Source organism: Heptranchias perlo, chromosome 3 (assembly GCF_035084215.1).
Source record: "Heptranchias perlo isolate sHepPer1 chromosome 3, sHepPer1.hap1, whole genome shotgun sequence".
Lineage (NCBI taxonomy): Eukaryota > Metazoa > Chordata > Chondrichthyes > Hexanchiformes > Hexanchidae > Heptranchias > Heptranchias perlo.
Window position 1 is genome coordinate 17169775 of NC_090327.1, and position 15967 is coordinate 17185741.

General features: G+C 43.8%; 1 protein-coding gene across 1 annotated transcript in view; it reads right to left on the minus strand.

Moving 5' to 3' along the window:
* ralbp1 (ralA binding protein 1) overlaps window positions 1-2637 on the minus strand; it is a 43346-nt gene extending 40709 nt beyond the window's left edge. Inside the window, exon 1 of the mRNA XM_067978361.1 lies at window positions 2497-2637. The gene's annotated coding sequence lies outside the window, so the exon portion shown is untranslated. The remainder of the gene's footprint in view (window positions 1-2496) is intronic.
* Window positions 2638-15967: the final 13330 nt, after the last annotated feature.

A 15967-nucleotide genomic window follows, 5' to 3' on the forward strand; every position in this document is an offset into this window, starting at 1 on the left:
ATGCTAGTCAGAAAATATATACAGTATATACTATTCCCCTGTAAAATAAATTTAAGATAACTAGTTGTTTACAATCTGGGAATATAGAGAGATTGCAATGATATAAATCTAAATGGCAAAGCTTGAGAGATCATTCTATAGTTTAGTTCTTCTTTAGGTCAAATCCTCCACACACTGCTACAGCGGATCAGCACGAGGACACAACATTCTGGGAAACAAAATCATGAGAAGGGGCGATCTCCCTTTAAGATGTTTGTGAGATAACATTACATCAGAAGGGCCTCTCACATGATTGACTTCTCTCCCACAAAGTATAAAATGGCATGCTTTGCCCTAGCACGCTAGTTCATTTTTCCCACCCTGCAAAAACGTTCATCTCCCTTGCAGTAATAGCTCCACCCACTGTCAGTTTCAAAGACGAATATGGAACAAGTTATGGTTCCGTATTTACAGAAACAGCTGTCATGTAGTTTAATAGTTAACATAAGTCAAAGTTTACTGGGGTCTTTTTGTTAGAAAGCTGCTTCAGGCCATTGGTTCCCATCAGACAGTACACTTTAGGACACCCCTTCAGAGACTTCAAACAATTCTCTTAGATAGCCTTGCTTTCAGGGCAAGTCTCAGCGATCGGGCTGGTGCATCTTTACCTGTGTACGAAAGACCCACCAACTCGCCACATGCCTCCTTCAATACACTCCTTGCAACTCTAAATTCTATAGGCACTCTAAAAGCATTTACCCAGAGAAAGTGAGGACTCACCACCTCCTCCACTTGAACAGCAGAGGGTCTTCTCAAAGACACTAGCTATCCTTATATCATCTATCTGGGCTCATTCAACTTGCCTAGCCAGAGCCAGTTCCTACTCAGTCTTGTCTGTGCTCCCATCTGCAAAAATAGGCGCACAGGTCACCTCTCCTCCAGTAGACAATCAGGATTTTGAGTCTCACCGTGATGAAGATATGTAAAACAAGACATCAACTTCAACTGACCAGGTACCACACTATTCATCAATACATTCAACTCCAAAACAGTCTGGGCATGTCAGCTCTAGAGGTTCCTAAATGAGCTGTTACTCAAGATCTCCCAAAAGACAGACTACACCTTTTACGCAGTTCATTCTACCCTCTTTCCCTAATGACCATAATGCAGGGAAGTGGGAGGACATATGGAAGCAGTGGCCAGTAATGAGTAAGGTGGACAAAACCTATTGGGCCCACTGTGCCAATGCCACCCTGCTTCACATCCCTTCAGCCACTCTTATGTGCTAGCCAACAAAGCAAATAGTCTGTGTTGGGTTTGCAGCCTTTTCCTTTCAACAAAGTCCAAACAGATGGACTTATGGAGCAGGAGGAAAGTTGTGCAAAGTGCAACTCAGATCATCATAGTTTGCCATCAAATTTATTAGGTTGGATATCCACACCAGAGGGGGAGAAAGCCTCCGGGAGCTTGTGATTTTCAAATAAAACAGTTGGACTATAACCTGGTGTTGTAAGATTCCTTACATTTGTCCACATTTAGTGACACTGGTAGCTGTCAAGGAGTTACTGCTATGGACAACGCGTCCTCAACCGTGGTTTTGTGTGTCAATGATCATCCTTTTCCTATTCCAGTAAAACAAAAGCCCGAACTTTATTTTGAGGAAAGATGCAGCAAGAAAAATCACGAGAAATCCGAATTATCAACAGGTACAACTGGGGAAGACGACATTTCACATCCAGCAATATCCGTTTACAAAAAAAAAACGTACAACTAGAACAGCTGGGAGGAAGGTACAAACGCATTAAAGTGCAAGGCTTGCGTTTCGTTAAAATATGAATATCTGCATTTTCGCCCTTAAAATCTAATAAACGGTGCAGGAGAAGGGGAGGGGAAAAGGTTGCACTTTAGTTAAGAGAGAATCCAGATCGCAGCCGGCAGCTGTCGCTGTGAGTGTCCACCGGGGGGGGGGGGGGGGGAAGGGGTGAGGAAAGAGGGAATAGGAGAGGGATTTGGGGGGGGGGGGGGGGGGAGGGGGGGTTGGTCAGGGCCCTGCCTCCACAATAAAAAGGAAAATTATTCTGAGGGCGACCGACTTGAGGAAGGGAGGGGGAGGAAGGGGAACGAAGAGTGACAAGCGCGCCCCGGACCAAAGTGCACAACCGCCAGCCGTCCGGGGAGCAGCGGCGGCGGGGGAAGGGAGGATGTCTGTCACGGGGGAGGGATTGACTCGGGATAAAACAGTGCTTTGAAACCCGGGGGGGGGCCCTTACGTCAGAGATTTTTGCCGCCCGTGCTGCTCATTCCGGGGGTATAAGACACCCCCTCCCCCCCCCCTCTTTATCAGAACACGGAGCCGTTTTCTTTTCAAATCAAATATGGTTGTGCGATCTATCGGAGCGAGGCCTGTATAACCGTCACCACTCCTTCCCTTTCCCTTCGGCTCCCAGGTACTGTTCACATATTATTATTATATTTTTTTTAAAAATCGCCCCAATAATAATAATCCCGGCACCTTACCTTATTTATAGCAACCCCCGTATCTCCTGTTCGGGAGCCGTGTCGACGTTTTCCGACATACCGACCCGACGCCCTGTCATGAGCGCGCGTCGTCGGCTCGCCGCGGCCTTGCTCCGCGCGACTGGGGCAGAGGGAGAGGGAGAGGGGGGGGGGGGAGGAGCTTCACTCACTCAGCATCACTGCGCAGGCGCATTACCCGGCCAGAAGATGTCAGGACACGCCGCCTATGCACACACACCACAATCTAAAATCATTGATTAAAGGATACAGCGCAGAAAGGAGGCCATTCGGTCCCTCTTGCCTGTGCCGGATTTTTGCAAGAGTTATTTAATTGGTCCCATTCCCCTGCATTTTATTTTCCACCTTCAAGTATTTATCCAATTCCAGTTACTATTGAATCTGCTTCCACCACCCTTTCAGGCAGTGCATTCCAGATTCCAGGAATAGGGGTTGATGATGAATAGAAAACAAAAGGTTCTAATACAACCCCCACCACGTTTTGGTTGCTAAATGCACAACCAGCTGTGCTGCTGAGCAATGCAGCTCTGAAAAGTAATACGTAATTGTGGGAATTTAAAATAAAAAAGATGCTGAAATGCACAACAGGGCGATCAGCATCTGAAAGATAGATTGTTTCAGATGCAGACCTTCATCAGAATTTTATAGACAAGCTGGAGCCTTTATAAGGAGCCTGGCTGGCCTCCCATCTTCAACCTTCCATAAACTTCAGCTCATCCAAGACTCTGCTGCCCGTATCCTAACTCACAACAAGTCCTGTTGACCCATCATCTCTGTGCCCGCCGACCTACATTGACTCCTCGTCGAGGAACACCTCGATTTTAAAATTCTCATCATTGTGTTCAAATCCCTCTGTGGCCTCGGCCCTCCCTACCTCTGTAACCACCTCCAGCCCTACAACCCTCCGAGAACTCTGCATTCCTCCAATTCTGGCCTCTCGTGCATCCCTAATTTTCATCGCCCCACCATTTGGTAACCTTCAGCTGTCTAGGCACTAAGCTCTGGAATTCCCTCCTTAAACTTCTCTGCCTTTCTACTTCTCCTTTAAGACGCTCCTTAAAATCTACCTCTTTCACCTGTCCTAATATCTCCTTATGCGTCTCGGTGTCAAATTTTGTTTGTTAACGCTCCTGTGAAGTGTCTGGAGACATTTTACTACATTAAAGGCATTATATAAATGCAAGTTGCTGTTGTTTTTCTAGAAGACAAACAGTTCTGATATACAGCCCTATCTGAAATGTTAGCATGTCTTTCTCTTTCAGTTGCTGACCTACCTGATTTCCAGCATTTTCTGTTTTTATTAGGAAGGAAGGAACATGCATTTTATATAGTGCCTTTCACATCTTCAGGAGGTCCCAAAGTGCTTCAAAGCCAAAGAATTACTTTCTTGAAGTGTAGTCACTACTATTATGTAGCAAAATGTGGTATTCAATTTGCACACAGCAAGGTCCCACAACAGTGATGAGATAAATGATCAGATAAAATGTTTTTAGTTGAGGGATAAATGTTGGCTCTTCAAATAGTGCCATGGAATCTTTTACGTACATCTGAGAGGGCAGACGGTGATATTGAGTCGAGGAGAGGATGAAGAAACCTGAAGTGACAAGGGCGTGAAAAGCACAGAACTAGTTATTCCTTCACAGGATGAGTCAGAAAGGCAACTACACACAGTCATTTGACAGAACTGAGGATTTTTTTTGGACTGGTTAACAAGCAACGTGCATTGAGAAAAGCTGTTTTTTTTTTAAACAGAATAAAATGATGTTCAATTCAAATTGGCCGTTTCTTCATTTTTCTGATGCAGCAAATTGCTAAACCCTACTATAGTTCATGTCACGCTACACGTTGCCCCACCAGCGAACAAAAGCTATCTGTTTTTAATATAATGGGTCATTTGCTGGCTTTCTCTGCCTTCCGGATGTTTCTGCCTCTCTCTGTTTTTTTTCCTGTTTGTTTTTTTGTTGAATGTGTATTCGGGGGTTCTGTAGGTGACACCTCTCTGTCTGAACACGGTGATTGCCTTGGCAACGGGCAGTTGCAGGGGCAGTCTGTAAACACCATGTATTGTTCTATATGTATAAATGCGTAGGCTTCGAGGAGCTCCTGAACATTTATCTGACGAAGGAGGAAGCCTCCGAAAGCTTATAGATTTCAAATAAAAATTGTTGGACTATAACTTGGTGTTGTAAAATTGTTTACAATTGTCAACCCCAGTCCATCACCGGCATCTCCACATCATCCCTACTATAGTGAACAGCTTGATATAACAATATTTCTGCCAGTCTCGAATAGGGTTCCCAACCCTCCGGGAACGACCGAGAGTTTCCTGGAATCGGGCATTCCTCCCTCGAGCACTGCCTCCATCAGCCCGGAAGATTCAGCAATTTAAATTTCCAAACACAGCGTCCCTCCTCCTCCTCCTCCTCCTCCTCTTTCACTCCAATGACATCACCGGCTGCCGTTGGAGAAGCCTCCGGCTTGGTGACATCTCCCACAAAGAGCCATGACCTCGTGGAGCGCAGTCTGGAAGAGGCTGAAGGGTCAGCTATCAGGGGAGGCCTTGGCAATCGGTGGGGGGCACTCTTAAACAGGGGAGATCTAAAATGGGGGGAGTTCCCCAGTTTTCTCGTTTCCCCTCTTCACGTGCTGATGGGTGGCCTCCTAGTTCTTGGAACTTGTCACGCAACAGCTGCTGGCACAAAACCACAAGCAAAAAACTACTGGCGACCCATCCTTTATAAAGTAAATGCAATAATATTTGTAGAAGTCATGTGATCAAAAGCCACTTGATTGAATGTGATGTGATCAGATGTCATGTGATTAGGCATCACATGGTCAGAATGTCACATGATCAAACCTCCAGGAATGCCTCCAACCAGAATGGGTTCATTATAGTGAAGTTTGACTGTAGATAGGTATGAGATCAGACAAAGACATATGATGCAGTGTGCCTACACTTCCAAAGCAACATCAACTTGCATTTATATATTGCCTTTAATGTAGTAAAACATCCCAGGATGCTTTACAGGAACATTATCAGCAAAAGTGTCCTTTTGGGAATCAAATGTAAGATATGCATATGGATTAGTCACAGTTACAACAACTTGCATTTATATAGCCCCTTTAACATAGAAAAATGTCATATGGAGAGTGGTGACAATGGGGGACGTATGGAGTTTGTTGGCTCAGGGGTTTGTGCTGGAACCCATCCTATTCCTGGTATATGTAAATGACCTGGAATCGCACAGTCAGGGGACATCACAGCTGAATCTGATTCTCTCTCTCTCTGTCTCTCTCACACACACACTTGAAGCCATTTTATTACTATCCCAGTTGAAATTAGGTAACTCAGCACACACCAGGGATCAAACGGAGAACCTTTTTGATCAGTATGGCTCAACTGAGCCATTGAGAGCACTTCACATATGTCTATAATAAATTTTAAAATGTTTCCCTGGGATATTACCAAGTCTCAGTGAACTTATCTAGTGAGTAGCAAAGCCACACAGACCAGGGAGGTTAGCTGGAAAGTAGGTTGCAGGAGTTTGATGAGAAATCTGGATTTCCACAATCAACTGGGGAAATCTGTTGGGCATTCATACTAACCATTGCACCACATGAACAGAACTAAAATTATGATGAACCAAAAAGCTAGCATTTAATCAATTTGTAGGTGACAGTTGATACATTTGTATTTTTTCTTCTATCTACATAATAACCAACAAGGAAAAGTACACGATGCTCATTCGCTAGTGAAGTCTAGCATATCCGTGAATGGTAACAAAGGTATGGTACTGAACTAGATACATTGAAAGAATAGCTTTAACAAATTATTAGATTGGACACCCTGTGAATCCACTGCTACCATGTATCCCACTTATTATACAATGGCAGTTTAAAAGGGGAAAAAAATACTTAACAACCTTCCAGTAAATACTGGATGGCTCAGAGGTTACTGGCATTTTTTTGAAAATTCTTTCAACAATTTTGTCCCTCCCTTTGTCCATTCCGAAAGGCATTGATTCTGTGTTCCACCAATCTCTGTAACCTCCTCCAGCCCTACAACCCGCCGAGACCTCTGCATTCAACACAGATGACACACCAATCATTATTCAATTCATGACAAATTGCATTTCAAATAACCATAGAAAAGATCTTTCAAAATGCACAGAAGGAAACTGCATCTCATTTCCAGATTAATTTCATGGCCACTGTGCTTCCATGGACATAAAGGTGTTCAGTCATTAAATGAATACTAAGAATGTAAAATGTTCTACAGAAATGGTCTCCCGACCTCTGACTGAGTTTGAGCATCGTTTCTTAGGCATCAACCTGGCAAGTCAAATGTGCAAGCTTTATGTCCACGAAGATGAAATTTGTAACATGGATACAGGGAAAACACCAAAATATTACAGCTCCCAAACCTCCACTCCAAAAACCCAGCAGAATGCCAGAAGAAATGTGGGATGAAGGGTGATATGTTCGGTATATATAATGAAGATCAAAATCCATATTCACATCAAAATAGAGCAAGAGTCCCACCCCTTCATTTCCAAAAAGATATCACTGGAGCTCTCTCAGTGACTCAGTTGGTAAAAGCACTACCTGGTGTGGTACTAAGCCATACATACCAGTGGTTTGATCCTGTTCCAAGTTAGCTGATCTCAGCCAGACTGGTACAATTGTCTTCAATGTCAAGAGGCGGGGTGGGGGTGGGGAAATCAGCTCTTGATAACTATCCAGTGATTCCTGCTGGAAAGATTGGGGGTGAATTTCCACAAGGGTTCTCCCGCTCATCCATCATAACTTCAGTGGACGAGCTGTTTCTCTGGTCTTTTCCGCGGCTCTTCCACTGGACGAGCGGGAGTACCACCGTGGAAATTCACCCTTATTATGTGTGTGGATGTCGGGTGACTGTAGGATGAGCTTGGCTGTGATATGCTTTCCAGCCTGACAGTAGGTTGGTACTCATTTGGCTGTGTTTTCAAAATGTCGTTAAATTACTTTTTTAATTCTGTTGCTATCTTGAAGGCTGTTTTCTTTTTCTTCATCGTTTGAAGCTATCAATCTAAACCCATGGACAATTTGATGAGGCAGCTCAACGTACCCCACAGTCTGGTTTGTTTTCCTGAGATTATTGTTTCTTTGACATCTGGTCTGCCTGCAGCTCAGCAGCAGTCCTCCTGCTCCTGATAATGACTGCTACAAAACGACCTCTGCAGCCTCTGCTATCCTTCTAGGCCTAGCACTTGGAAATCGGCACAAAATGTTCATATATTTCTCTGCACATTCTTCCCCATCTCTTCCACTACCCGCTACAAGCTCATCTCAACTATCAGACTCAACTCCTGCTCCCTCGATCCTCTTCCCTCTGAATCCCTGACCACTGAACTCCTATTCCTGGCAGAGCCAGATTAAGAATTCTTGAGGCCCTGGGCACAGAGAACATTCAGGTCCCTCCTCAACCCTGCACAACGACCCCTCTCCCTGATCCAATAAAGCACGAACGTGTAGGAAAATACTTAAGAAATAGGCCGGTAGAATATTTACACACTGCTGTCAGTACTTATATTGTAACGAATCTTGTTCTGTGCCTTGTCCCATCAAACAGTATTTTTAAATGCTAGAATATTTTGATCTAGTGGTTGTATACAGTTTTTCTGTGATATGGTTTGTTTTACTGGGGCCCATATTTAGCTGGGGCCTTTGAGCATGGGTCCTGTAGGCACATATGCTAATCTGCCCCTGCTTTCCGACACCCATGTTGTCAGTGGTTCACTCTCTTCAGGCAGTGTCCCTCTCCCCTTCAAAACCACCACAATGACTCCTCCCCCCGCCCCCCTCAAAATATTCCTCAATCCTTTCATCCTCACCAGTTACTTCGCCATCTCCAATCTCTCATATTGAGATTTCTATATGTTAAACTTATATAGAACCTTGGTTAGACCACACTTGGAGTACTGTGCACAGTTCTGGCCTCCATATTACAAAATGGATATAGAGGCACTGGAGAAGGTGCAAAAAAGATTTACAAGGATGCTACCACAACTGAGATATAATTATCAGGAAAGACTGAACAGACTGGGGCTCTTTTCTCTAGAAAAGAGAAGGCTGATGGGTGACCTAATAAAGATCTTTAAGATAATGAAAGGGTTTGATAGGGTAGATGTATAGAAGATGTTTCCATTTGCAGGGGAGACCAGAACTAGAGGTCATAAACATAAGATAGTCACTAATAAATCCAATAGGGAATTCAAGAGAAATGTCTTTACCCAGAGAGTGGTTAGTATGTGGAACTCACTGCAAAAAGGAGTAGTTGAGGCGACTAGCATAGATGCATTTAAGGGGAAGTACATGAGGGAGAAAGGAATAGAAGGATATGCTGATAGGGTTAGATGAAGTAGAGTGAGAGGAGGCACAGTCACTGTTGGAATGTAAGGAAATGTGGCAGCCATTTTGCACACAGCAAAGTTCCACAAGCAGCAATGACCAAATAATCTGTTTTAATGATGTTGGTTGAGAGATAAATATTGGCCAGGACACCGGGAGAACCCCCCTGCTCTTTCTCGAATAGTATCATGGGATCTTTTAGATCCACCTGGCTCATTTCAGTGAGTTAAAAAGGGATCTTGCTCAGGTGGATTGGAATCAAAAATTGGTAGGCAAAACAGTAATTGAACAATGGGAGGCCTTCAAGGAGGAGTTGGTTTGGGTACAGAGTAGTCACACCCTTACAAGGGGGAAAGGAAGGGCATCTAAAGCTAGAGCTCCCCTGGATGACTAAAGATATAGAGATTAAAATGAAACAGAAAAAGAAGGCTTATGATGAACGTAAGGTTCATAATACAGTGGAGAACCAGAACCAGGCTGAATACCATAAGTACAGAGGAGATCAAAAAAAGGAATAAAAGAGGCAAAGAGAGAGTATGAGGATAGATTAGCAGCTAACATAAAAGGGAACCCAAAAGTCTTTTATAAACATATAAATAGCAAAATGGTGGGACAGATTATGGACAAAAAAGGAGATCTTCTTGTGGAGGCAGAGGGAATGGCTGAGGCACTAAATGAATACTTCTCGTCTGTCTTCACTGGAGAAGTCCATCACTGGCATGATATGAAACTCAGATGATATGAAACTCAGAAATGTAGTAAACAATGTGAAGGATGGTAACAGACTTCAGGAGGACATAGACAGACTGGTGAAATGGGCAGACACATGGCAGATGAAATTTAACACAGAGAAGTATGAAATGATGCATTTTGATAGGAAGAATGAGGAGAGGCAATATAAACTAAATGGTACAATTTTAAAGGGGGTGCAGGAATAGAGAGACCTGGGGTGCACATACACAAATCTTTGAAGATGGCAGGACTAGTTGAGAAAGCTCTGTCTTCACTGGAGAAGTCCATCACCGGCATCTCCACATCTTCACTGGAGAAGAGGATGCTGCCATTGTAGCAGTAAGAGAGGAGGTAGTAGCAATATTGGATAGGATAAAAATAGATTAAAGAGGAGGAGCTTAAAAGATTGGCAGTACTCAAAGTAGAAAAGTCACCCGGTCCAGATGGGAGGCATCCTAGGATACTGAAAAAGTAAGGGTGGAAAATGCAGATGCTCTGGCCACAATCTTCCAATCCTCCTTAAATATGGGAACGGTGCCAGAGGACTGGAGGATTGCAAATGTTACACCCCTGTTCAAAAAAGGGGAGAGGGATAAATCCAGCAATTACAGGCCAGTCAGCCTAATGGGGAAACTTTTAGACACAATAATCCAGGACAAAATTAATTGGCACTTGGGAAAGTATGGGCTATTAAATGAAAGTCAGCATGAATTTGTTAAAGGAAAATCGTGTCTGACTAACTTGACTGAGTTCTTTGATGAAGTAACGGAGAAGGTTGATGAGGGTAGTGCGGTTGATGTTGTGTATACGGACTTTCAAAAGGCATTTGATAAAGTACTACCTAATAGACTTGTTAGCAAAATTAAAGCCCATGGGATTAAAGAGACAGTGGCAGCGTGGATACAAAATTGGCTAGGGAACAGAAATATATATTAATGACCTGGACTTGGGTGTACAGGGTGTAATTTCAAAGTTTGCAGATGATATGAAACTCAGAAATGTAGTAAACAATGTGAAGGATGGTAACAGACTTCAGGAGGACATAGACAGACTGGTGAAATGGACAGACACATGGCAGATGAAATTTAACGCAGAGAAAATGATGCATTTTGATAGGAAGAATGAGGAGAGGCAATATAAACTAAATGGTACAATTTTAAAGGGGGTGCAGGAATAGAGAGACCTGGGGTGCACATACACAAATCTTTGAAGATGGCAGGACTAGTTGAGAAAGCTCTTACAAAAGCATATGGGATCCTGGGCTTTAATAATAGAGGCATAGAGTACAAAAGCAAAGAAGCTATGTTAAACCTTTATAAAACACTGGTTAGGCCTCAGCTGGAGTATTGTGTTCAATTCTGGGCTCCACACTTTAGGAAGGATGTCACGGCCTTAGAGAGGGTGCAGAGGAGATTTACTAGAATGGTACCAGGGATGAGGGACTTCAGTTATGTAGAGAGACTGGAGAAGCTGGGGTTGTTCGCCTTAGAGCAGAGAAGGTTAAGGGAAGATTTGATAGAGGTGTTCAAAATCATGAACAGTTTTGACAGAGTAAATAAGGAGAAACTGTTTCCAATGGCAGCAGGGTCAGTAACCAGAGGACACAAATTTAAGGTGGTCGGCAAAAGAGCCAGAGGCGACATGAGGAAACATTTTTTTATGCTATGAGTTGTAATGATCTGGAATGCACTGCCTGAAAGGGTGAGGGAGCAATTTCAATAACTTTCAAAAGGGAATTGGATAAATACATGAAGGGAAAAAATTTACAGGACTATGGGGAAAGAGCAGGAAAATGGGTCCAATTGGATAGCTCTTTCAAAGAGCCAGCACTGGTACGATGGGCCGAAAGGCCTCCTCCTGTGCCGTACCTGCTATGAGACTATGATACCTGAGACCTGATAGCTGTACTCCCCAGTTCTGATATCATTCTTGTAGATCTTTTTTGCACTTCCTCCAGTGCCGGTATATCCTTTTTGTTTTTTGCTGGAAATGCACAAGTGTGGACAGATTGGGCTTGTGTGCTTCTCTGTGTATTTGGACAGTTTATGGATACTCACTGTTTAGATATGCACATAAAGAATGCCTATTTGGTTAAAGTACCAAAGGGGTTGCTGGAACCCTGTGTAAGGAAAGGACTTGCATTTATATAGCGCCTTTCATGACCTCAGGATGTCCCAAAGTGCTTTAACACCAATGAAGTACTTTTGAAGTATAGTCACTGTTGTAATGTAGGGAAACACGGCAGCCATTTTTTCACACAGCAAGGTCCTGCAAACAGCAATGAGGTACTTGATAACCTGTTTTAGTGATGTTGGTTAATGGATAAATATTGACCAAGACACCGGGAAAACTCCCCTACTCTTCAAATAGTACCATGGGATTGTTTACATCTACCTGAAAGGGAAGACAGGGCCTCAATTTTATGTCTCATCCGAAGATAGCACCTCCGACAGTGCAGCACTCCCTTAGTACTGCACTGAAGTGTCAGACTAGATTACGCACTCAAGTCTTTGCAGTGGGACTTGAACCCACAACTTCTGACTCAGAGATGAGAGTGCTACAAATGAGCCAAGGCTGACACATATCCCAAGAAATGAGCACTCCCAGCTTATGACTTTGCATCCATTAATTTTAATAGGTAAAAAATAATGTGCTGGGGGTGTGCAATTTCGTGATATACACTCCTGGCCACCAGAAGTGGAATTCCTACGCCTACATATTAGATTGTAAGACTCTTGACACAATGGAAGAACAGAGAGATCTAGGAGTGCGGATACATAGACGTTTAAGGGTGGGAGTATTGGCGGAAAAGGCTATAAAGATGCAAATAGTATTCTATGTTTTATACTAAGCAGCATGGAATACAAAAGCAAGCAAATTATGATGACTTTGTAGAAATCACTAGTTAGGCCACAGTTGGAGTAATGCATGCAGTTCCAGACATTCAAATTGTAGGAATGATATTTATTAGAATGATACCAGAAATGAGAGGTTCTAATTATGAAAAGTATTTCCAAAAACTGGGGCTTGTTTTCACTAGATTAATGGAGGATCTAATAGAAATTTTCAAAATTATGAAAGATTTTGAGAAGATAAACAGTGAACAATTTTCCCACTAAACGGCAAATCAGGTAAGAAGGGGTCATTGACTCAGGAGCGTCACTAGAACAAAAAAGGGGGAAGTTAGAAGAATTCTTTTCCACACAGAAGATTATAAGAATGTGGAATATTTTACCACAAATTCCTATTGAGACAGAGACTACATTATCATTTGAAAATGGAAGTGTATAAATAGAACCATAGAATCAAAGGTTACAGCACGGAAGGAGGCCATTTGGCCCATCGAGTCTGTGCCGTCTCTATGCAAGAGCAATCGAGCTAGTCCCACTCCCCTGCCATGCAAATTTTTTCCTTTCAAGTATTTATCCAGTTCCCTTTTGAAGGCCACAATTGAATCTGCCTCCACCATCCCCTCAGGCAGTGCATTCCAGATCCTAACCACTCGCTGCTTAAAAAAGTTTTTCCTCATGTCACTTTTGGTTCTTTTGCCAATCACCTTAAATCTATGTCCTCTGGTTCTTGACCCTCCGCCAATGGGAACAGTTTCTCTCTATCTACTCTGTCTAGACCCTTCATGATTTTGAATGCCTCTATCAAATCTCCTCTCAACCTTCTCTGTTCCAAGGAGAACAACCCCAGCTTCTCCAGTCTATCCACGTAACTAAAGTCCCTTTAATCAAATTAAATTCAATCAAAGATTGGCAGGCAAAACTGTAATTGAACAATGGACGGCCTTTAAGGAGGAAATGCTTCAGATGCAGTCTAGGTACATTCCAACTAGGGAGAAAGGTAGAGCAATTAAAGCCAGAGCTCCCTGGATGACTAAAGAGATAGAGAGTAAGATGAAGCAGAAAAAAGGGGCATATGACAGATATCAGATTGATAATACAAGTGAGAACCAGGCTGAATATAGAAAGTTCAGAGGGGAAGTGAAAAAGGAAATAAGAGAGGCAAAGAGAGAGTATGAGAATAAACTGGTGGCAAGGGAATCCAAAAGTCTTCCATAGGCATGTAAACAGTAAACGGGTAGTAAGAGGAGGGGTGGGGCCGATCAGGGACATAAAAGGAGATCTACTCATGGAGGCAGAGGGCGTGGCTGAGGTACTAAATGAGTACTTTGCATCTGTCTTTACCAAGGAAGAAGATGCTGCCAGAGTCTTAGTAAAGGAAGATGTATTTGAGATACTGGATGGGCTAATAATTGATAAAGAGGAGGTACTAGAAAGGCTAGCTGTGTTTAAAATAGATAAGTCACCCGGTCCGGATGGGATGCATTCTAGGTTGCTGAGGGAAGTAAGGGTGGAAATTGCAGCAGTACTGGCCATAATCTTCCAAATAAGGATCTTATAGTTGGTTTTATTGCCAATTTAAAAATGCTGCTTTAGTGCTGGGGTTGGGGGGGGGAGTCAGATTCTATTTTTAGGTTCAAAAGCCAAGAGAAAACTATGGAAAAAAATGGAACCCCCAAAAAACCAGCTAAATTCAGTAAAAACCGTTTTTTATTTGGAACATTGCTAAAAGTAAGAAAACAAGCAAGGGACTAAAAAAGATACAATCAATCTAATGACAACCCATAATTATTTACACAGTTCAGCGACAGCAATTTTATGGCACTAAATGGCAGCTCCAAAAGTTCTGGCAAGTGAATACACCACCCAGATTAAAACAGGCTTTTGACACTGTATAATGTAAATCGCATTTGTTTTAACATACTAATCTTCCTACAAGACTATTTCTGGGCACTCTTTGTTCTGCAGATTTGTTATGCAGTTTGATACCAGAAGCCTCATTGTTATCTGCCAGGCATTGTGACCCCTCATATTTATACATAAATGCATTTCTGCACCCAAAGGATGCTTCAGACACACTGATGCTCCATCTGATCAGAACCATCTCATCAATTCATCACCAAAAGGGGCCAATTTTAAGTTAAGGAAGTCAATGGATAGGCAACAGTAAGAGGGCATCTCTTGCCTGCCTGTTGTAACCAGTGTAAGGCCCGAGCCATTTCGAGACCCTGGCCTCCTTCGCATGCGGCCTCAAACAAGCGCTCCGGGTCAGCTCACAGGTTGGGGAGGGCGAGAAATCCAATGTGGAGTCGTCTGACAATCGGAGTCAGGAGGAATGGTCCTCCTAGCCCCGCAAAAATAACAGTTAAAACGTTTCTTTGGGCCATATTTTAGGCAGCTTCCATCGGTCCCTTTAAGGACCGCTGGTAGGCTGCTCAATGCTTGTACAAATGGGTGGAGAGTTGGCGGCACACCTCTGCTTATTTGTATCTCAAAATTGCAACTGGGGTCCTGTGTAGGTCAGAGCATCGCAATTTGCATATTACATGTGACCTCCCACCTGAAACAGGCAGGCACTCCAGCCGCCATTTTCAGGAACTACCCAAAGGTCAGCATAAATGGGACGATAAGTGACCTAATGCCCTTATTAGGCTGCTACTTCTTCATTTACAACAGACTGTGGGAGTTAAAATTGTCCCCAAAGAGTCTAAAAGAACAGTCACTCCTCCCTCAGAATTCACCTCAATTCTCCATTGACTTTTGCACTGAAATATTGGGTCTCCAGATGCACACAATGTATGAGTGACATCATCACGCACCTGTGGGATGTATGTTCTGTACTTGGTACAACATTACAACACTGACTACACTTCTAAAGTATTTAATCAAAAGGGAGCGACGAGAACGGACCCGGCCGAGTATAAAGAGGGAGCGACGGGAGTGGACCCGGCCCAGTATAAAGGGCGCAACGAGAGAGCGGACCCGGCCGAGTATAAAGGGAGCGACAAGAGCGGACCCGGCCCAGTATAAAGGGCGCAACGAGAGAGCGGACCCGGCCGAGTATAAAGGGAGCGACAAGAGCGGACCCGGCCCAGTATAAAGGGCGCAACGAGAGAGCGGACCCGGCCGAGTATAAAGGGAGCGACAAGAGCGGACCCGGCCCAGTATAAAGGGAGCAACGAGAGAGCGGACCCGGCCGAGTATAAAGGAAGCAACGAGAGAGCGGACCCGGCCCAGTATAAAGGGAGCAACGAGAGAGCGGACCCGGCCGAGTATAAAGGGAGCGACAAGAGTGGACCCGGCCCAGTATAAAGGGAGCAACGAGAGAGCGGACCCGGCCGAGTATAAAGGAAGCAACGAGAGAGCGGACCCGGCCCAGTATAAAGGGAGCGACAAGAGAGCGGACCCGGCCGAGTATAAAGGGAGCGACAAGAGCGGACCCGGCCCAGTATAAAGGGAGCAAAGAGAGAGCGGACCCGGCC